The 24,232-nt window shown below is 39.3% G+C and overlaps 1 pseudogene; it reads right to left on the bottom strand.

Moving 5' to 3' along the window:
• Positions 1-5,599: 5,599 nt before the first annotated feature.
• On the bottom strand, positions 5,600-16,109 carry LOC147431052 (uncharacterized; annotated as a pseudogene).
• Between the last annotated feature and the right edge of the window lie 8,123 nt (positions 16,110-24,232).

Raw genomic sequence — 24,232 nt, 5'->3', positions numbered from 1 at the left:
ACACAAAATAGCAGGCATGGGAGATAACCACACATGTAATTTGAAATTAATGTTGATTGCGCCAAGAGCCGGATACTCATATCCAGTTGGCATGCATTCGCTCATTGCTAAGGTTGGTCACACGGGACACACTATTCCGTAATAGATAACTGTGCTACCAAGCCTTTTTTTTGAATAAAGTATCGGTTATGGATACATTTTCTAGTCATGCAACAGTTGTCGTATGCTCCTCAATGCCATGTGGAGGTTTCAAGGCGGCGACCACCGGCTCAATTTCGAATTGTAGGCACGACACCTCTGCATAGTCCATTGCAAGCCTTGTGTGGCGCCATCTACAACATCTACAATGTGGTCAAAACAGGCTACGTCCAAGGCAAATGCGGATTTGTAGCTCTATATTAATAGCTCTCTACATAGCCCTTTGCATGACTATGTCAATTTTGTCATTATTACAAAAGGCTATGCTCAATAGAACTAATCGAGCCGGTTCAGCAAGATACGAGCCAACCACCACCTAAAGTTGACACACACACTCTCCTACACAAGTGTGGTGTTTTTCCGTTTAAGGCTGGCTCTCGCCCCCCCTGCATGCATAAGCATTGGCGATAGCCCTCACAAGTGGTATCAAAGCCCTGTTCGACTCCAAGCCTGGATTCCCATCTCCCACCCCACATACATAGATCCCCTTGGGAGAATCTTTGTGAGATATGGATGTGTAGGAAACCGGCCAGTGCAAGAAATCAAGTAGTTGAATTGAGCCTATCTGAAAGTAACAAAGAATTAGGAGAAGCGGGGATAGGATAACCGAGAGTTGCAACAAGAGAATTGAGCTAAAACCATATTAGGTAGTTTGGTAACAATATCACATTATGGGAATTTCCAAATTAACTACATTCATGTAATTTGACAATTATCTAGTTTAAAGTGGGAAAATACGAGAAAAACGTGTTGATTTATGGTTGGTAAATATAGTGCAAATCGTAATGGATTGTGGTGTTGACAAACACCAACAGTCAAGAGGATCCACTACACATGAACTCTTATAGATATTCAAATTACATAAAACAAATGAAGATACAAATAAAGATCTTGTTTAGAAAATTGACTTGTATAGTCACAATAGAAGCTCCAAATAAATTTACTCCACGTTTGATACCACATCTACATTTTGATCCGAGTGTGGCTGCATGATGTGCACGCATGAGGCCTTCTTTGGCTTTTTGTAATCTTAATTCTAGAAAATGGTCCTTCTTTGTTGGTTCTCCAAGACCAAACAATTGCATATGTAGTTTCCCACACTTGGGGATCTTTATAGTTGACGTTGTCAGGAGTTTTTTGGAGCAAGGGATTGCGCATATGTACATACACATGCATGGTGCATCAAATAAAGGATTGCCCATTTTCCAAAGCCAGGTGGTTCCGTGGGGCCCACATGTGTGCAGGTAGGACAACATGTACATAGTGCATTGTTTTTCACTATCACCAGTACCAGTGTCGTTTTTATATAATAATGAGGGGTTGCTAGTGCATAAAACTTCTCGAGGAAGCTCTCCGCGGGCCAATGACATGAGGTAAGCAGGTGCGTCAGATGGAATCTAGTGGCGTCAGGAGGTCGAATGGGGTCAATACTTGCACGTGGGGAACTACGGACACAACGTGGGTGTTTTCTTGTGATAATTATGCAAAAAGGTCATCATGAGGACCATATTTTGTGTCCAATTCACATGGTGGCAGGTTGCATTATTGAAAAAAGTTGAGTGCCAGGTGTGCGGATGATGCAAAAAGGTGACAACTATGCACTGCGAGGCCAATTCTTGGCATGTTCGGGGTCCGTTTGAAGTCATCTAAAAGGCCAAGGGTGCCCAAATAATAAAGCTAAGTGTGGGAACTCAAGAAACAGAGAGAAGACCAGAAAAAATATGGAGAGAAGAGGGGGACCAGCCGAAACTGTGTTTTTGCTCATTTTGGAGCCTGTTTTGGCCGTAAACTGCTCATCCGAGGTCGGATTTGAGCACTTTGACATTGTAGACTGGGGTTTTGGGCTGTTCCAAACACGATGGCGCTGTCCATTTTTCCAAATTCCTCACTCTTTTTTTTTTTTTTTGGCTGTGTAAGTTTCTCCTATGAGCGAAGCTTCTGCTCCAATTTGTGATTGTATCTGGTACATGTTACCCATATTGTGTGAGCTATTTGCTCCATTGGTGTTGGCCGAAGATCTATTGTATCTAAACATTAGACATTCTCCTCTTTTGAGCTGAGTTTTTGGGTGTGTGTGTGTGTGTGTGTATCTCTTTCTATGTGTAGTGGGTAAACGGATAGTCTCTCTCCTCTCGCTCCATCGGTGTGTTCCCTGTCTCGGCTAGGTGGGTTGTGTAAGTGGAGTGGTGTCCCATAGTGTGTGTGTTTATCTTCCCAAGAGTGTGTGTCGGGTTGTTATAGAGGTGCTGTGTGTGTTTTCATCCCGCTCACAACGTGTAAGACAAGGGAAACTAGGGTTTGAGAGTCCACCGCCCAACCACCCTTTATATAGGCAAGCCCCTGGCCCTTTCCCCTAGTTGGACTCCCCGTTCCACACCGCCTAGCCCCACACTACCCTTGTCTAGTCCGGCCTTGCCGGTGTCCTGACATTACTCCCCCCTAGCACTGGATGTCAATGTTTTTTCCACGATGCTTCATGTACCTATATTGCCTATTCCCTAGCAGGGTGCAATAGCTTGGAAATGAGTATGCCTCTAATGCATAGAGCTTTGCTCCCAGAAATCATGCTTTACTCCATCTCGAGATAGCACAGTGAGAAGAGAACAAAAATTAACAACCGACGTAAGAGAGAATCCGTGCTTCACGGATAATGGACACGCCATGCATGTCAAAAATTGTGGCAAGAATCGGCAAAGAAGCAACCTGTGGTGCATCATCATTCACTGATACCTTGATTGGACAAGAATAATTCTTGATTCAAGAATTAACTCGTGCAAATTTCTAGAATATCTCCTGCAATTTAAATCATACATAAAACAAGGAAACCTTAAAAGCATGAAACCTCAAACCTGTTGATTAGTCTGAATCCTTGTGCTCTAGTTGAAGTCCAGTCAAACCACAAGCACATACCTTGGAGCATCTTGAGAACATGCTATTTGTCCAGTTTTTTCTTGAAAGTTGGCTAACACTTTGTGTTGCCAAGGGCATGTGTTAATAGGCCAGTTACGGCTTTCAGCAAACGCCCAAAACACGTTTGCATGCTATAAACCGGATGCTTTCCAGTCTCGTTCTTGCGTTCTTCATGCCTAATATGCTCGAAAGCTTGTGTTCGGGCCCACCATGGCAAAACCCTGCACCATGGATTCCTTGCCATGAAGTTGACTGGCCATGGCGTTGCACAGAGCCCCAGCCTGCAAAATGTTGTCGACTGCAACCGTGGGACAAAGCCCTTAATTAGGTAGGGAAAAAATAAGGAATTTGTTTTTTTAGAATAAAAATCTCAACTCTCTGTTGCCGCCATGGCCGACTATGCAGGTAGGGAAGCGCTCCTCTACGCCGGTGTGGTCGTCTTCCGGTCGTGGAGCAGAAGCGAAGGTTGTTGCCGTAACCAGCACGCATTCGGAGAGCCGTTCCCTACAGATTTTCATGCACGTCGAAGGTTCGACCCTTCCTCCCACTAAGCGGCCTTGCCCGCGGTGCTTATGGCCTCATCCTCTCGCCTAGCAAGGGTGTTTGCACATACAGGGTGCCTCGGCCCCTACTACTTGCATAACCGCCTTCTTGCCTAGCCATTTGCACCCCATGGCTTGCGGGCAAGGCCATGCACGTTTCTTTTGCTGCTGAAAATGAAGGAGAGAGAGATGCCTTCGATAGAGAGAGAGAGAGAGAGAGAGAGAGAGAGAGAGAGAGAGAGAGAGAACACCAGTTACGGCTTTCATGCAACCTCCCCCCCTCCTCCATGGCTCCTTCTCCCCTAGCTTTGATACTAGTGTAAGACAAGGAAAACTAGGGTTTGAGCGTCCACCACCCAACCACCCTTTATATAGGCAAGCCCCAGGCCCTTTCCCTAGTTGGACTCCCTGTTCCACACCGCCTAGCCCGGCCCTACCCTTGTCTAGTCCGGCCTTGCCGGTGTCGTGACATGACAACCCATAAACCCTTCCAACAATTGTCATAAGCTTCATCATCTGTCATCCCACTATTTCTTGCACAAGGTGCCCAATATTGGATCAATAAATTTTTTGTAATTTGGTGATGTAGGCTCATTATCAATGTTAGATAGGGCCACTGCAAGCCAAATTGGATAGGTTTCTATTTCATTTGGAACTAGCATAACAAGGTCACCTTGATGCACATGACACGTAGGTTCAAACTCTTCCCTTGGTCTATCTCGTTAAGGCCCACAAAAATGGTCACTCAACTCCTCAAGGCCTATGAATTGTTTTGCTCCTTGTTGTAAACTCCTTGTAGTGCTTTGTAGGTTACCAAATTCTTGAGTTTTTGGCCAAAGAATTTCATACAAGACTCCCTCTGATATGATTGGTTTTCCAATCTCTTCAATAACCTTGCTCCAATAATCTATCACGAGTCTATAATACCGCGGTACACTTGAGCTTTAAATAGTTCTTCAACCTTGAAATCACCTCTTCATGAACCTTGACATATCCGCCATTGGTACACAAGGTTGATCTCCATGCGGTAGCATTAGCTTTCCTTTTGTGTTTGTTTTCCAAAGGCGAATACTTCCAATCCAACTTGAATCACCTACATGTGCCTTATATTGCATCATTGGTGTCTCATCCTGCATAAAGAGCCTAAATTGAAGTGGTGCGTCGTGTCCCCAATGTAAATATTGTGCTTACTAAAGCACCATGGATGCTAGCTAAATAAGAATTAGACAAAGTGAAGGGTGCCATTGCTTCTATTCTCACACCAATAGGATACATGAGGTCTCTAAAGGGAGCTTTCACATAAGCGAATAAGGTTGGAACACAAGGAACTTTGGACACATTTCTATATAGCAAAAAATATATAATTACCACGCAACTTACTAGATTGAATACACATATCTAGTAAGAGTGCAAACTAGTAATAATGAGAATACTCCTATATGGTTGTAACCATGATATTATAGCTATATGGGAGTTATAAGTAATCATATAGCAAGATTTCTTACTAGTTTGACTCGGATTCTCCTAAATGGCTGTAGCCATAATATTATAGCTATATGGGAGTTTTAACTAACCATGTAGTAAGAAATTGTTCTTTCATCTACATAGTTTTAGCCACAAAATTCTATCTATGTAGTTGTATTATAATAATCCACATAAATAATCAATTTAACATAACATATACAAAATAGCACATACTTTTTGACTAAAAGAGATAAAGGTTAAATAGAAAACTTAAAATGATCACTTTCATATAGATGTCTCTCAAAAATTCTTACAAAGTCCATCATACAACCATTAGTCTTTATCATTGGCTACTAGTTCTACATCCTTCAAAGAAAGAGAGTGAATCTTTTCAAGTCTTACAATCATCATGCCTTCTAATAAAAGCCAAGCTACCAAATCTCACACATAGTAGAAGAGCTAGTTTCACACGTTTTTCTACAAAACTAGGAGTTCAATTTTTTTAAAGCCATGTAAGTAGGCTTCACAAGTGGATACACTTCTTCCACTCTTCTAACCGCAAACCATTTCATCAGAATGTTTTCTTGATCTTCTCTAGTGAGTTTGCGTGCCTACACAATAAACCACAATAAAGAGTAAAATTAGAGAATATGGTTGTAATATTTTCAAGAGTAAGCATAAGATATATTTGTAAGATTGAAAACAAACCTGCACTTCCAAGGTAGCCTTCTCATTAGAAACAAAAACATCTTTCTCAACATCCTAAAATGAGAGACAAGACACATTACTTTAGTTTTATTACCATAGTATAAGTGTTTAGAGCCATCAACAAAAAACAAAACACGTACAGCTACCTTTGACTTTTGAATCCTCTTGGCTTTTGACCCTTCTTCTTTTTTTTGAAGGAGTTCAGCAAGCTTAGTTGTAGCCTAATACATAACCCAAGATTACTTTAATGACATTTATGTAACAAGTTTACAATTATCATTAGTTTAATAGTATAATTTGAATACCTTCCGTTTTCGAGTACTCTTTCTAGAATGCTCTTCATCGCACCCTTTAGATGCATTTTTTTCAACTTTATTTAACTTATCCGATATCTACCAACACAAAAAACACAACTTGATATTTTTTACATCTCTAAAAATGTTACACAATGGGGAAAAAAACATGAACAAAGTCTCACCGGCTTCTCGATTGAAGTTTCATGAGACTTATCACCAGCAGACAAAGACATTGAATCCGCATCTCCTAGTGCACTAGAAAAGATATTTTCTTTCATAAAATTTTGATACTCCTAAGCCAACATTTTCACATAAATAAATCATCATGTAGATATGAAAGGAGAGAGAGAAAAAAAAGTAGCATGATCTTCATATACCTCATATGCAGCCATATGATTTTCATCATTGTCCCAAGATATTTCTGGAATGTATACATCAGGTTCTTTCTGAATACATAAGACATACACAAAACTTTAAAAAATCTTAAAAGATCGGCATTACACTTGTATAAAGAATAGTATATATCAATTATCGTTGTGGATTCTCATATGTCTTTATCACCCTCTACCACATCTACAAAGTTCTCATCATAACTTTGCTTGGAAGCATCCTCGTCCTAATAAAAATTACTCAATAAGAAACTTAATATCAAAACTCTTAAAAATCATTCTATACTATTACCTTTGATGATAATTCTGTCTCTTTCTCTACACCATCATTGTCAAACTCTCGAGCATCATGAGTATCCTTAAAAATGTAACATAATTCAAGAATAAGATAAACATCTACATAGCATATGATTTGAAAGCACAACAAAAAGATAATACAAAAACTTATACTATTATAGCGCCTTTGCCTGCCTTTTGTTTGGTCCACTTTCTTTTGGACGCCAATGACTTTATACACCAATTGTAAATGTCAGACTCTTTCCACAAATAGTCCACACCATATACTTTCACTGGCTTTAGCTCACCCATCTTCTCTCGGATGATACTCAAAACCATATCTTTACCCTTGTTATTATGTCTCAAATCTGCAATTGGCCCTACCTTTGCAAACCACCCTCGCACCATCCCATAATTTGCACACAACACTCTATACTGGCCATGATCCTCTTTTTTAAGAAATTCTCTACCATACAACTTATTGTGCTCTCTATGTTTAGGTGGAGGAGCTCTAAAGACTTGATCATATGGAAGAGAACTTGTTGAGTTACCTACAACCCTTTTGTTACCCAAAGAGTGATGTTTCCTCCAAGCGTCGAGTAGTTTCACCGTATCCTCATGAGGAAGTGAAACTAGTTGCTGAAAAATTGACTGTCGAAGATCCATGTGAGCCCTACAAGAGTAGTCGACACATGCAGATAAGATAAACTCCAAAAAGTTTCAATTTGTGCCACTTGAGATATAACTCGAACAATACAAAAAGTTAAGATGAAAATAAATCACAGAGAGAACAATGCTCAACCATATAATAAAATTTAAACCACAAAATCATTTAATTCTCTAATAGCAAAAGCCTGATGTGATCAAGTACTTTATAAATGTCTTTTTGTCATGTCCTTGACTTATGGACATCTCCACAAAATAGGGATCCATCGATCACTTCAAGATTTGTAACTTTTTTACGTTTTAGTACAATCCAATCTTTGATTAAAAGAACACAAGAATCCCATTCTCTCCATGTGCTTTCCTCCTCATAAACTTTCCATATATGAGGATCACTTGCATCAGATTTCAAAATAGCAAGCTTTGTGATTTTGTTGTCACATTGTACACATCTTACAACAACATGCTTGAATTGTATTGTACCATTGTTTTCTAAACGGACTTTGGCAATGTCATCATGCTCCAACCACAATGGTACATTCCCACAGCTGCCTTCCATTAGTAGCTTAGCCCTCTTTTTTAGGTCCTTAACTTCATATGCAATCAATCTTTGCCTCCTCGGTAATGGCAATGGGATAAATTTATGAAGCAAATAATAGATAGACAGCACACAATCCCAAGTAAATGGAAGCGGTGTTTTTTCAAGAATGCTCATTCCAGTCATTGTATCTATGACTAGTTCCTCTGAATAATTGTCTCCTGTAATACATTGTTTGTAGTAAGTTGCACCAAAAAAACATCATTGCTTTTCCATCAAGCTGCATGGAGAAGAAAGAGGTTATGCGAGCTTTCCAATGACCTGGCTCCTCAGACAAGGTGTCTGACGCATCCACCTTTACAACTACATCATATCCAATCTTGAAAAGGTCTCCTTTATAGAAGACTTTGTCATATGTTTGCACATCACCAAGTGAAAAGCTTTCATCATCGATGTTCCAAAAGCTCCTTAAGTAGGTAATCTCCTCAAATGTTGGAACCCTGTAATTACCCCTCCTCTTTGATATTTCAATACCCTTCATAAGAATGTTATCAGTACAAGATGCTCTCTTACCATACTTTAAGATGTCGTTCCATAATGATCTTTCCTTTCCAATAGAAGTAACGTTGATTAGTCCATCCAGATGTGAAGAGAAACACTCAAGGGAGGCCACGATTCCACAATTAGCTGCAGTAGTCTAACCCAATACACTATGCAATTGTTGTAAGACTCTATCACATGGTAGCAGGGCATCTTTATCATGTTGGATTGATTGGAATACTTTTGTGAAAAACATTATTAGATAGAATTATACAAATGAAGCTTCATCATTTATGCTATTTGTTTTGATAGCATTGCACGCTTTCACTAAACGTTCGAACATATAGCACCAATATATGTCATGTATTCCATACCGCAAAATATCCTCAAGTAGTTCCCCACTTCCAGCTACATGATCCAAGGGTGATGAGTTTGCTCCTGAGTATTCCTCCTTTCGGATTCTCCAAGATTGCAGCAAGGATTTGATAACCTGAATGTCAGAAGCCAACATTCCATGTTCTCGACTGTAGCCATAAAAGCTATGTGCTATGTCCACCAACAAGATTCCTAAAGTTTGCATCTCTTGCGGAATACTATTTACGACTCTCAGAATATATGGTAGACACCATTGCATAAACTTTTGATTCTCTTACGCCTTGAAGGATTCATAATAGAGACTTGGTGAGTTTGGCCACCGACCATAGCAAGTGGTGCCAATTTTGTGACAGTCAAAGTAGCTTCATCAATATTTTTCTTCAATGAAGCATCTGCATTCTGGAATAAGTGTGCAATATACTTCTTGAGAACATTTAGAGACAAGGTGTGCATTACATCAAAAACCAAGTCAAGAGAGAGGTCGAACCCATATAAGTCATAAAGTCTCCACAGTATTGAATCGCCTGATAAAACAACCTTCTTCCAAATCTCATCCTTCTCGGCAAAAGTAAAACACCTCTTTGCCTCTGCTATAGCACGAACCATCTCATTTGTTGTTCTTGCCACTGGTGGATGTATGACTTGTAAGCGATTTTCATTGTAAATATACCTCCCTTCCAATCCTACCCTATCCCTTGCTAGTGATTCTTGTGGCTTATCTCTCTTGCAGAACTTCTGTCCTCCATTTTTGAACAAGCCTATCTTGCACTGGGCTGGATGGTCTCCAGTAACCATCATAACCATAGTTCGAATCTTACAGAATTTAGATTCCACCGTCGTATCATCAAAGATATTTTCTAGTGGATACGCATACAATACATCCACTCCATCAATATATAGTGATTCTAGATCATCCACTAATGGTTTCAGAAATAATCCGAAGACATCACCGGAAGATTTAATAATCTTTTTGCATCTTTGTGGAATAAATAAGACCGGCATGATATCCATAGAGTTTTGTTTTCCAGCATTGAGCACCATAATCTCCACAACCCCACAACTCTTTTGTGTGTGGATGTTTGAAACCCATCCCAATGCAACAAAAGAGCTAAATTTCTAGGGTCACCCTGATTATGCACACAAACAATCAAAGTAATTAAGGACATCCAATGTACATGACACTAAGAAAAGAGGAAGATAGACATAGTTACTTTGCACACACTTTTCTCACATTCAATTCCTTGCATTCAGAGCAGATAAAAGTGTACACTGCTCGCTCCGCATCCCATGCATCTTCAAGTTTTTGAGAGCGCTTATCGTAGGGAAAAGTCGTGTAGGACTTCTTACATCCAAGTGTAGAGCAAACAACTCGCAGCTCATATGTTGACAATGGGTCCCAAAAGTTATTCACTCCTTGGAATTTTGTTCCATCCCAAAATTCCTTGATGTGCCTTCCCGCAGTTAAAGCATCTCCTTGACTCCATTGATTTTTATGGCGCCACAAACTCAATAGCTCATGACAAAAAGTTCTACTCCTTGTAAGAAGATTTAGTTGATATCCTATTGGAATATAATCAAAAGCAAGCATTTCCTTTCTTGGCTTTGTGCATACTCTGCACTTCTCACAGCAGTAAGTAATACAGTCACGTTTAAGCTTTTTGGAGTTTGAAGCACCTGAACGAGCACACCTTTGAACCTCTCCTACAAAGTTGTCCTCGATGCTTGGATAAAGAAGTTCGGGTGCATGCTTTGCTCCATTATGTCCTGTACATATCAGATAACGAGAGGCGGTCACCATCCCCAAACCTTTCAGCATTGTTTGTAACTAATCCCAACACGCGGGTACTTGAACCCCTCCAAGCTCACCTTCCCATGTCTTTGGCACTAAACCAATAATTTAGCTAGGCTTCTTTTAGAAGAGTAGTTCTTTACCATAGCTCCACCAAGGTCACCAAACACAAGACGTAGCATTTGATCTTGAACACCTATCGGCATTTTATGTTCATCCCATAAACTTTGAAGTTCTACTATTCTCTCTATTAGTTCAAAGAGAACGATAGATGTCCCTTCCTCATTTTCCTCCCTGCTATCTTGCATGCTAGCATCAATTTGTAAATGGTCATCACCATTTGCATGATAGTCACCGCCATTTGAATCTTCAATTTGCTCTTCCTCCACATTGAGACCTTCACCTCAAGGAAGGTGCTACATGTGTCACGTCTAAACCAAAATGGATCTTCAAGCTCCCAAATCTCTCTGAGAGAATTTGGTGTCGATAAAGGGTTGAAGTATGCACAAACCGCCCGCCATACCAATAGAAAGAACAGTTGCAGAAAGCATTCCTTCCATCACTAGTGGACTCTTCATTTCTTTCTACATGCCGATGTTCTGTTTTTTTTGTGATGTTATGTGTGACATTGAAATCAATGTCACTTTGTACCCTTCTACGCTTGGTCACGCAAGGATGTAACTTTCCTAATGAGTCTTGTTTTTTATGAAAATAATAGGTCCGTTTTGACACCAACTCCCAACCGTTAATAGAGTGCGAACACTTATAATTGCACGCGCACTTCCAAGAAGTTATTGTGCTCATGACTGCACACCAAATATAAATATATGTGTGAACTTTTGTACCAATCAAAGAACGTACAACATAAACACCTTTAAATGAGTACATTAGTGATCAAATATTATTATCATACACTACTCCTAAGAGATTTTGAAATAGTCATCCATTTTGCAAGAAGAGTACATAGTAGACTTAATAAGGTGGTTGTGCAGTCGAATATGGTGGAGGCAGCCCATACAAAATAATTTTTCTTCTAGGAATAATATATCCTATTACTTTCTCTCTCTCCATCAAGGTGACCATTGACATGGTCTCCTCATTTGAGCGGTATACTACCTTGTAGCGATCAACAAGTCCTAGCTTCCTCTTGAGATTCAAAAACTTTACATTTACATCCCATGACATTACATTGTCAATGAAAATGGTTAAAATGTTCCATTTTCTCCCAGACCTTCCAAATAATAGATATTGGTTTTCTGGCCAAGCACTATCCTGCCCAAACTCATGAAATAAGATTTGTGATTGCAAGTCTACAAATTCTCTACGTTTCTCTATAGGATATTCTCGCACTTCACTTATCCTTTCACTATCAATGTCATCACATAGCGTTTGCTCACTTTGACCAGCCATCTGTATAGTGAATACCACAAGCAACACTAGCTAGTCAGAGTGACACCTCTTTCAACTTGAAAGCTTAATCTCACCCATCTCAATTTACAATTCACATTGAGTAATCACCTAAGATAAAGTGTTTTCAATAAATATTAATGTGACATACCTTCATATGCTATATTCTCAACACCTAACGTAAGCTAAATACAGCTAGACATGAATACTACTACAGACCTACAAAGAAGAGGCTTTAGGGTCTCGCACTACAAACAAGAGTACAAACGAAGACCCTAAAATGCAATGCTAAATTGAACTGATAAATTTATACCATTCCCAACTATGGCACCAACAACCATTCCAAATGAACTTTCAATACCAATATCATTTACATTCCAATTCTAATTTCAATACCAACAGCATTTACATTTCCTCATACAATCGTAAATGCAAATGAAAGGTGCACACTTTGTAGAATATTGCGATAAATGCTTTAGGTTTTTGACCTGAAAACCGGCATGATTCGATGCTGAAATTTTGATAGAGCTCGAAAAAAAAGCTAGGTTTGGTGTAATCCTACCTACCAATTTTGAAATTTACCTCTAAATTCTATATTTGAAGGTGAGAAAACCTACAAAATTTGGAAAAATTTAGTGTAATTCGGTGTTAAACCTTCAAATTTTGTCAATTTACCTCTTTTGTTTCACATATGTAGATTTGGCAAGTTTTTGAAAAATGGCTTTTTCGAGCAGCACTCGTGAAAAATTGGGAATAAATACTTGGCAGTTAATGGAAACTTGTTAAGGCGGCACTAATGCAGAGACAATGCTTAGCTTCCAAGTCAATCCACCACCAATTGTGCCACACAAATAAGCGAGCACGTGCACGTCCGAGGGATCGCAGAAGGAAACGTTCGGTTGTTGCAGCTTCGCACGGACCAGGTGACGAAAACGGCCTTCTTTGATTTGATGTCGCGGGAATAATTAATGGGCTGCAACAATAGATCAATGGGTTCAAGGAGCGATTCAAAGTCAATTTTTTTGCATAACAATCACTTCCATACATGGTTGCTAGCATGCAAACATTTCAACACATAAACGTTTGAGATTGCATCCAATTTCTGTGGCCCCTTTAAGTGTGTACGCCCAAGTTTGTGACAAACAGTTTATTCCTTGAGAACCCCCCTCTGTCCTTGCTTGCACTAAAGTTCTTTTCAATATAAAACCTTGTAGAGACAAGATAATTTGTTGGAGAAGAATGGAGCTCAAAAGCTAGCAAGTGAATATTACAAGGTAGCAACTTATTAATACAGCACCTACAGTAGTATAACTAGTTGCACTGTTGTTAGCTTCGGCATGAAACGCTAGTTGTTGCTACATGTAGTAATTATCGGAAAATGAGCTAGCTAAATATGGTTGGGTTTATCTCTTATTAAAGGTGCCATGAGTATCAACTGGTTGCTGCAGGTAGTACTTCTCGGCAAAGGACCTAGCTGATGCCGATGGTTGGGTTTGTCCATTATAACTAGCATGGAAAACTATGAATACTTATATGAATACAGCTATTTCGACAAGCTTAGACTGTCGTTATAAGAAGGAGAAGGGGCCCTACTCCATGTATAGCAGCAGTACCTGACGTGCGAAATGGGGGCCCTCGAAGATGGTACGGTGTGGAGAGTCGGCTTCCAAGAGCGGCAGCTAGGCGAGCGGTAAAGGAGAGGTCCTACAAGGATGGAGGCACGCTTGTGGATCTTGGGCAGAAGAAACTAGAGGCCGCCCTGCTGCAGCTCGTGGTTGGCTGGGAGGGCAGCGAATCAGGAGGCCTGGAGGGATATAGCTTAGCTAGCTTGAGCAGCTCGCACGGCTACCTGCTTGGCGTGATGCAGCTCGACTGCTATAAAATGCAGGGCGCCATGGATGCTGCAACTTCAGCTTCGCTTCGCGGCAAGCAGCAATATTTGTTACAGGAATAGAATAATAGAGATAGACAACAAAAGATAGAGAAAGAGATCTTTGTATTGATGGATTTTTGTAGAGTTTTGATACAACAGAGGAGCAATAAAATATATGGGCGCACTCCGTTGTACGGAGCTCGAACCTCCCGACCACCCCCGAGCTTCAGTCCGCTTGCATGCAGCGTCTCACTCGCACTCGCACTCACAGAAGAAGAGATCTATGAATGATCCCCAAACGCACCACCGTCGTACTTTTATCCTTCTTTTTCTCGAAAAGCCTGCGACTTCTCAAAATAGCCGCTAATTAAGTGTTCGATCGACTCGATTTTCGCACCAAGTATACCTTTATAATCTCAATTGCAATATCTACCATGAAGAAACAATCCACTTCTTGGTTGATAGCAGGGAGAGCTGTATGATGTTGTATGTCTGCCTGTCCCTGTGTATACTACCCCGCTGCTGCCTTCTATTTGTTTTCATCATAACTTTTACAAACGAACCCAAAACAAAGCAATCCAAGTACTCAAAACGACGGGAATAGGTCTAGTCTACAAGGCATCGTGGACAGAATTGCGAAAAACGTCTTTCTTTGGCTGAAAACGCAACTTTTAGGTCACGACTCATAAAAGCTCTATTTTTAGGTCTCCACTACGCTTTCAACTTATTTTAAGCCTACCCATGCATTTTAAGATAAAACACATAAATATAAAACATTGATATTAATAAAAATCTCAATTTTACTATTCATAGATAGACTATCTATTATTCATTAATCTTTATCAAATACTTCTTTAGTGTATTATTCAAAAAAAGAATATATATTCTCTCTTAATATCTCAAACTCGTTCATATAAGCTCTATTTAATAGACTATTCAACAATTTTTCAAATCGTGCTAAACGAAAGATACGCCCTACTACATTCTTCTCGACTTTAAGAACTTTAAAAATTAGTCCTATTACAATATTAATTACCAAAGCGGTGAGGATTCCCGCCCGGAGGATGTGCTGGCGATAGGGTAGAGAGAGAGAGAGAGAGAGAGAGAGAGAGAGAGAGAGAGAGAATGAAATGAAATAAAATGTCATGAATACAGCTAGCTGTGCGCTCTTCAAAAGGTATTTTGGAATTTTTGAAATGTTGAGGGGTATTTTGGTAATTTTCACTTATTTTAATACTGATGGATCTAATCCAATGCCTCAGTATACAAAAAAATGACCTAAATTGAAAGACTAAAATCATCATCATCATCATCAATTCCCGAGGACACTACATCGGGTCAATGTCCGCCAATGCAAATAGTCGTACTGAGCTCAATGGCTCAATCAACTAATGTACCTCTGGTATAAGTGGGCTCAAAGAAAAGGTAAATGACTTTCAATTGCTAATAGGATACAAAGAATAGAGATTGACATGAGATTGACATAAAATATATGGATGAGTAAGTTAAAATTTTCACATACATGCAAAGTAAGGATAAGGATGAAGATTTTGAATGAGTAAGGTAAAAATCTCACATGCATGCAAAGATTAAGGAGGTTCTAGGTTTTCATATGCATGATAGAAGTTATTTCTTGGAAAAGCTAAGGTAAAGTCCGAGAACCCATGGGAATATCAAGTGCACATTTTAATTTGAGTTACGTTGTCCCGAGTATCATTCTCCATAAAAACTTATGTATATGCTTAACTCAGCATTGATAGTGTTCGAGAAAAGTGTGCCTCAACATAGCTTTGAGCCGGTTAGAAATTCAAGACAGTGGGTTGAGAGGAGAGTGATAAGGAAAAAATTTACTTAGATTTTGCATGAAAATAATGTAAATGTCTCTAAGGGACTTATGTATGTTTTGAAATAAAGTATTTTTCTCGGATTTTAAATTAAGGTGGGGTATAGTGTACTTAGTGGATTTATTATAGGCACCTCCATCAACAGACTATGACTATGGTTGCTACTAGTTATATGAATTTGTAGACTCCATGTAATTTATCAAGCTCCCATATTACATTTAGTAATAACAAAATAGAGAATGATGTTAATTTTGCATTCTTTGATGATGGTGATGAATTCAAAGCGATCAGAAGCATGTGATACAGAGCCCCATCTCAATCCCAAATGTTTGCAACTACTGCCTGGCAACGACAAGGATACATTTAACAAAGGTAAATTTTCAACAAGATGACTATTCCTCATCTGTGACTATATTGGGCAGCTAGTCATGCTTGGTTGGGTCACCGCTAGAGGGATAGGTACCTTGTGCTCACTTGGTGCTCATTTTGCTAGGGCTCTTACCCTTGAACACTCGAGTCCTAGGGTGGGTCACCTGAGGAGGACGTTCCTAGCTTATTGCTATGATATCTTTTTGCTTTTTCCAATACATGTGGTGCATCAATTATGTAGCAATGCTGATGTCTACGTGTGGTGTTTCTTGCCGATGGTATGAGGCCCTGCCCGACTATGTTTCATAGCTAATATTCATAAGTAACATGTGTATCCTCCATCAAGACATCCTGCCCTACGCATCTCGTGGGGCACTCGACGCTTGAGGATAGAGGCTGTTGGCGCTCCTGGCTCGTGGAGTCACTATTGCAAACTAATCAGGTTTCTCACTAGCGCCAAGGTTTTTGGGTTTCTTAACAAATTGGCTATCCTCTTCCCACTCACCCTTAAGAGAATTAGAGTGAGAATTTTCGTGAGACTACCTTGAGAACATAGACTACATTGCTCTTTGACAGACCATCTCTCATTTGGACCTCTTTAACCTTGGCCCCATGTTGAGATAGATCCATAATCAATAGAGATAGCATTTGGACAAGTGTCCTTCTTTCCCCTTTTGAGAGAGAGATACTAGTTAATTAAGTAAATGCATCGAAATTCTCATTGGACCTCCCTAAAGGCCATCCAATAGGTTTTAGGCACAACATGAGGGCAACATGGGTAGGCGCTAAAAGCACATATCTATATTCACTTACTCTTGTTTCATTCATTTTCCCACATTAAATGCTCTGTTCAATATGAGAAAATCATTCGGGATAGGTAAATATTAGATTTTATTTCATCATCTGCATTTGGGGTGAGTTGAAGTCAAACCAATGAGGTAGAAAAGAGAGCTCTAAACTTTTCCTTGGCAAGATGGTCATCAACCAGAACTATAAGATTTCACATTGCTTGTCTCCATGATGTGGTTGCAAAAGCCATGGATCTAGTGTCTCTAATGTATGTCTCACATTCATAAGCTACCTTACCGAGCTGTAAAATGACCGACCTCAACAAAGATAAATATTTTCTCTGGATGTAAAGCACCTTTAGAGGATCCTTTGCATTTGTTTAAAGGTTTCCCTTCTTCATTCAAAACCACATAGTGTGCCAAAACTACACACTAGACACTAAAGAAAGATGAAATAATGGCACATGAATTGTCTACAATGTGCAAAAACATACAATCAAATGACACTAGTGTCCTTCCAGTTAAAGTTTTTTTTTTGGTTCACATGTGTAATCACAACCATTCTCCTTTCCTTTTCCATAATTAATGGTATATAGAATGCATCATCCCCTTAATTAGACATATGGAATGCATTGCTGAACAAGGATTCATACAATGATGATTGTAAAGCCTTACTAGGAACATGAACCTATAATGAGTAACATGTGTAACTATAGCCAACCTTACCTATATTACCCATAAATGTACCATCAAAAGATCAAAACTTTTGGTTGACTACTATACAAGACTTGAAAATGTATGACATTGAAAAATTGACTCAAAGGTGGATACCTTACAGGGTTGTCAAATTGAATACATAGGAGCGAGAGATATAAAATGTTTATTTGCATTTGCAAAAGGATTCCTTTTTTTATTTTCATTTGTAGGATTCCTTGAGGTTCTTGCTTAATATTAGAATATTTCCATTTATGAAATTAACATCTAACCGCTTTTGCTTGCTGCTTATAATCCTTAGCCACACACCCATTCTTTGATTCCATGTAAAGAGAGAGAATGATAGAGCTTGAGCTCTTGCAAGCAAACATGCACACAATTACGAGAGCACACAATGGAGATGGAGGTTCAAAATATAACATAATAAGGTGATTGCGTACAACAGAAAACACAAAACCAATAGCAATTGAACTAACAAGACAAGGCCTATCACTCTTCACGAGTGGACTAGCCCAACCATATAGGGGCGAGAGCTTCCCACTACTTTCTTGGGCATCTGCAAGGCATGACATGGTATCAATCATGGGCATGGCATGTTGCTCAATAAACGAGTTGGGACTTGGTTAATTTTGATTGTATTTTAGTGTTTTATAAAAGGTATGTACATATGGGGTATTTTTCAATCCAGGTATTAATATTTTCAAAGAAGACTATATCTTTTGCCAAAAAATACCAATGGAGAACTTAAAAGAGTCTAAGACAAAGCATGCATGATTGATGGTAAGCATGTAGCCTTTTTGTTTTTTAGTTGAAAACCAAGATGCACTATTAACATGCCTGACCCAAATTGAGCACATTACAACTAGGTCTAGAGGCATCAAATGAGTGGGATTGAGATAAATTGAATTAAATTTCATGTTGATTGAATGTCAAACGTGTCCGACATAGAGAATTTTAATTGTAAACGAGTTAAATTGAGTGCAATAAAGTGTAACAAGTTCAAGTAACAATTGATAAAACATGCGTGCATAAACTTGATGTTTTGATCATCAAGTTTTGCGTGCATAAACTTGATGTTTTGATCAGATGTATGCATGATTTCAATCATTTGTGGCTGTCATTGAAAATGAGTGGACCTAAAGTGTGAAATCGAGTTTCATTCTATTGAAATGAGTTTGACCAAGAAAAATAAAGTTTAGAGGAGTCAATTTACTAAGTAGCTATAATTGTGTGTAGTAAAGCCTGATAGGCTAGTCTAAAAGGATCTCTATATTATAATATGATGCAACTCAATCCATTTGGATACAACTAGAATTAATTAAGGTGTATGAAGCTATATATATTGCATTGAGGGTCATAGGTAAATAAATGATGTAGATGTTTTAATTTTATATACTTACACTAATTTTATTTTAAGCATTTCTATTAAAATTTCTCACTTATCTGGATGAACTTTACTTACATTAAATGTACTCAAGTAAATGGTAACACTTATATCTATTTCTAGATAAACAAACTTACTCTCGACAACTATGGTTTGAGAGCTTTGACTCATTAGAAACTCTTACTCAAGGGTTACCATTTACTCAAGTAAATGGTGATATCTATTTCTAGATAAACAAACATTCTCTCAACAACCATGTTTGAGAGCTTTGACTCATTCAAAACTCTTACCCGATTGTTATACTTGTACCACAAAAGAAGATCAACTAAGCTTGTTGAAAACTTTGAAGAAATCTAGGTTTTAAATACACCTCCACATTAATATTTCGACCTTGTATTCTAGAATACTATGGAATATGTAAGTATTTTGATTTAATAAAGATATAACTTGACGCTTGTGGTTCAAGCTTATGGACATATTTTGAGAAGTTAATGAGACTTTTGAATAATCAACACAACGTGGACTGTACTTCTAGGGTATCCAATTTACATTTGAATTGGATGTTTTCTTCGTATAGATTGTGATCTAGTTTGTGTTTGGGATTGTATCATTTATATTATTTGGAGGAATATAACAGAAATTGTTCAAAACAATTACAATAATCTCCATAGAGCAGTGGTGGTACTTGCAAATCAATGATAGAGTGTGTGAGATATAATTTTTTTTGATTCCTTCCCTTTTATAGCTTTGTCTATAGCTATGAGACTTTATTTTGTTTTCTTATTTATATTAGAAAAATAATATATCAATTAGGAAACTTAGTTGATGATCGAACGAGTGACCATGATATTTGTCAATAATTAGTTGTTTAACTATGCTTAATGAATTTTTACTAAAATGAAATTAGGGGTAGACAAACTTACTATAGTAAGAGTCAATTACTTGATCCATACTAAGTGAAAAATTACCAGATGAAACACCCTTTGCTATATAGGAGTTTATAAACTATAAGATGAGGATGCCAAAGAGCTAGCTACTATGTAGGAGTTCATGACTTACTAGATAAAGACGTCCAAGAACAGACTTCTATATAGGAGTTTATGACTTACTAGATGAACTTACTAGATCAGAACGTCTAAGAGAAAGTTACTATATAGAAGTTTGTGATTTGCTAGATGAATTAGAAAATTGCTAGCTTACTTGCTAGATTAAATGTGAAAACTCCAACTTGTAACTAGGAATTATTTAACGAGTACTTTAACTCGCTATCTAGAAACACGTCCAAAGCTCCTTGTGATTTCTGTCAAAGGAAAATGTTTATCATTTTAGAATTTAGCAGAAAAATCATTCGACTTACTTGCTCAACGGTATGTGGACATAATTGATTTCCACATCGCTGCTCTGTCTCCGCATAGGCCATTTCTGCATGGAATGGAATTTCGCAGCAAGTAGGCACTGGCGTCCCTCTTGCATCAAATTGTTCTCGGCACAAAATGAATCTAAGAACTTAAGCAGGTCTTGTTGCCTGCATTAATTAGAGGTAGAAAATTTCTTTCTAGAAGCTCGACAGGGATATATTGAGAAAAACAATCATAAACAAATGCCTGTTGAGTGCGTGTGAAGGGGTTAATGTACTACACACCTCACAGATGTTGAAATCTTGCGTTTGACCACAGTCGTCGGCAGTAGTTTCATGGCACTGCTATCACTGACACATGTAGCACAATCAGTTAGATGGCATTAATGATCATGTGTTAATTGAAAATGCACTAGAATAGAGTATAATTAACTAGCTAGCTAGGCCTGCTCATGGAGAATTTGATTAACTCTAGTTATCTGCATACCACCGTTAGGAAAACGGGTGATGATAAATTTCGAGCGCTGCTGCCTATGTTGCAGCAGCCATTGCCATTAAAAAACTCAACATTTTTTCAATCAACGACGACTGCTAGTGCCAAGTATGGCACTAGCGCTCGAAATTTAACTGCAAATTAGGAAAACATGCTTAGGTAAGGTCACAGGTCGTAAGCTTCCCACCTGCATTAACGCACACTACGGCGGCTCCGGTGCTGGAGGCGCTAGCAAACAATATCCTTAATGCACTTAATGAGTTTAGGTCATAGGTCATAAGCTGCGTACCTGCATTATCACATGCAGCGGCGGCTGCTGGGCTAGCAAGGAGTACACTGACATCTTCACGTTATTGTCATTTCCATCCACTACTGGCACTTGCAGGAAGACTTCGCAGCCGCTTGCACCAGTGCGGCCCCAGCGCGTGCAATTTGCACTAGTCATGGCCATAACGCTGCCTCACGATTCTGTGCCTGAATGCAAATGTCTATGCGACATGGTTGAGCAAGAGGTGGGAGGGGGGTGAGTGAGCGCGCGCGTGGGGGAGAGAGAGAGAGAGAGAGATAGATAGAGAGATCAGAGAGAGTTGCGTATGTTTGTGTACGCTAGAGACAAAGAAGAGGTAACAGAAGAACATAACGCATGCAGACGCATGAATATGATGCTTGTCCAGCCCTTGTTATAATATATGTCCCATGCATTAGAGTGAAAATCAATGGTGCTCTTGTGGCGGGTTTTATACTATACTTGTGTATAAACCCGTCTTCCAGATGGAAGAGAAGAATAAGAAAACCGAGAGAGAGAGAGAGAGAGAGAGAGAGAGAGAGAGTGAGTGAGAGTTGTAGATGGAAGTTCTGGGCTTCTCTACTGCAATTTATTTGAAGAATGGAGGAAAGCTCAGTAGAACATGAGTTGGACACACTTAAATATTGAAGTACATATATATCATGCACCTATTTACTACAATCAATGTACTTCTATATATTGCATCTAGGGCCGACATGCCGATGCATGATGTATACAGTTAAGAAAATTAAGCATACATGTGCTAGAGAGAGAGAGAGGGAGAGAGGGAGAGAGGTACTATACAGTACTACCCATCTGCAGTATCAATGCAGCATGTTTAAGCTCTACATTGCACGGCTGTTCCCACCTAGTACCTTATGTTTCCTACAACTATCACCATGGGCATTCAATCGCAAAAGAACTCCAGCTCATCAGCCGAGAATATTCCTATGCAAAGCTCCCACAATATCATTGATCCCTGTTGGTTACACCCGTTCTTACATAATTGTTATTTTTTCCTTCAATGTCAAGATCATAAAGACCTCAAAATATGCACCTATTGAACCGGTTGTCCCACAGTCATGTACTTTGTCCACAATCGGCTACTCTTGTTAGTGGTTCCAATCTGCTACTGCAGTACTCTTGTCAGCTACATCCCTTATACCCAAAATTTCTCTAACTACTAATTTGTAGAGCCTAATCAAGCCCATCATTCTCATCCTTATCCTCATCTCATCCATCTTGACATAATGTGTCATTATCTAACCCTGCAACATAGACAGATTCAAAGCATGATGCTCTATTCTACCATATTGCCCTGTTTAGCGCTCAATAAAATGGAAATACTTTTAATCATCATAATATCATGAGCGATTGATGGCTACTGTGGAAATTCAAAGTACAACGTAATTTAGCGTCGAGAAATGCGGGTAGTGCCTCCTTGCATCCCTGTTGGGAACGTCAACTGCAATAGCTCTGCTCAACAAATCCCTCATCAACAATTAGAATCTCCCTACTTGTAAATTGTTCTCAACACTTCAACCGTCATATGCATGCATCCCGTTGAAGATAGTTGCAATGCCTTTCAATCAACATCAAGTCATTTTTTCCACCCATCGCCAGCCTGTTGCTATCCCACATGTTGCCTTCCATTAGGTATCTACCTTTCGTGGAGAAAGACTTGTAGCCTCACCAACTTCTCATTCACAGCTTCTAATTGTGAAAAAACATTCAATGTCTGTGTGTGCGTGTGTATGAGAGAGAGAGAGAGAGAGAGAGAGAGAGAGAGAGAGAGAGAGGTGAAATCCTTCTCTATGCCTACTTCCATTTTAAAGTTGAGAGAGAGAGAGAGAGGATAGTGATGGTTACTGCCAGCAAACGCCCATGAGCTGAAGATTTAGGAGCTCATGAGCTCATGAGTTGTCCGGCAAGTGCGTCTCATGCAAGCTCTTACTGATTTCTAATTGCTCCTGATTTGTAGTTGCTTTTAGAAAATTCAAAATCCATCAAGATTAGGTTACCTTGACATGAGACCTCACAATAATATTATACATACCAGTGTCTATGTCGTCTTGGTGGCGGTCATCACACCTAGGCGGCTGTGTCTAAACCGAGGATGGATGGCCATGGTGGTCAAAACATTGATGGCGTTGTCAGGAGTTTTTTTTGGAAGAAGTGATTCCACATATGTATATACACATGCATGGTGCATAAAATAAAGGATTGCCCATTCTTGAGAGCCAGGTGGTTACGTGGGGCCCACATGTGTACAGGTAGGACAGCATGTACATAGTGCATCGATTTTCATCGTCACCAGTATCAATGTGTTTTTTCTATAATAATGAGGAGTTGGTAGCGCGAAAAACTTCTCAAGGAATCTATCCGTGGGCCGATGACATTAGGTAAGAAGGTGCGTCAGATGGCATCCTGTGGCGTCAGGAGGACGAATGGGTCAATACTTGCACATGGGTAAGCCAAGACACAACGTGCGTGTTTTCTTGTGATGATTATGCAAAAAGTTAATCATGAGAACTGTATCTGGGGGCCACTTCACATGGTTGCGGAATGCATTATTGGAAAAATTTGAGTGCCAGGTGTGCGGATGGATGCAACAGGGTGACAACTATGCACTGAGAGGCCACTTTTTGGCCTGTTCGGGGTCCGTTTGAGGTCAACTAAAAGGCCAAAGGTGCCCAAGTAATAGAGCTAAGTGTGGGAACTGAAAAAACTGAGAGAAGACCAGAAAAAACGTGGAGAGAAGAGGAAGAGCAGCCGCAACCGAGTTTTTGTTATTTTTGGAGCATGTTTTGGCGATAAACTGCTCATCTGAAGTCGAATTAGAGCACTTTTACATTGTAGACTAGGGTTTTGGGCCGTTGTGGACGCGATGGTGCTGTCCATTTTGCCAAATTTCTCACTTTTTTTTTTGTTTTGGCTATGTAAGTTTCTCCTATGAGCGAAGCTTCTGCTCCAATTTGTGATTGTATCTGGCATATTTTACCCATATTGTGTGAGCTATTTGCCCCATT

The sequence above is a fragment of the Adiantum capillus-veneris genome, chromosome 21 (genome assembly GCF_014529385.1).
Source record: "Adiantum capillus-veneris isolate H3 chromosome 21, ASM1452938v2, whole genome shotgun sequence".
Classification (NCBI taxonomy): Eukaryota; Viridiplantae; Streptophyta; class Polypodiopsida; order Polypodiales; family Pteridaceae; genus Adiantum; species Adiantum capillus-veneris.
This window is presented reverse-complemented; position numbering and strand designations above follow the sequence as displayed.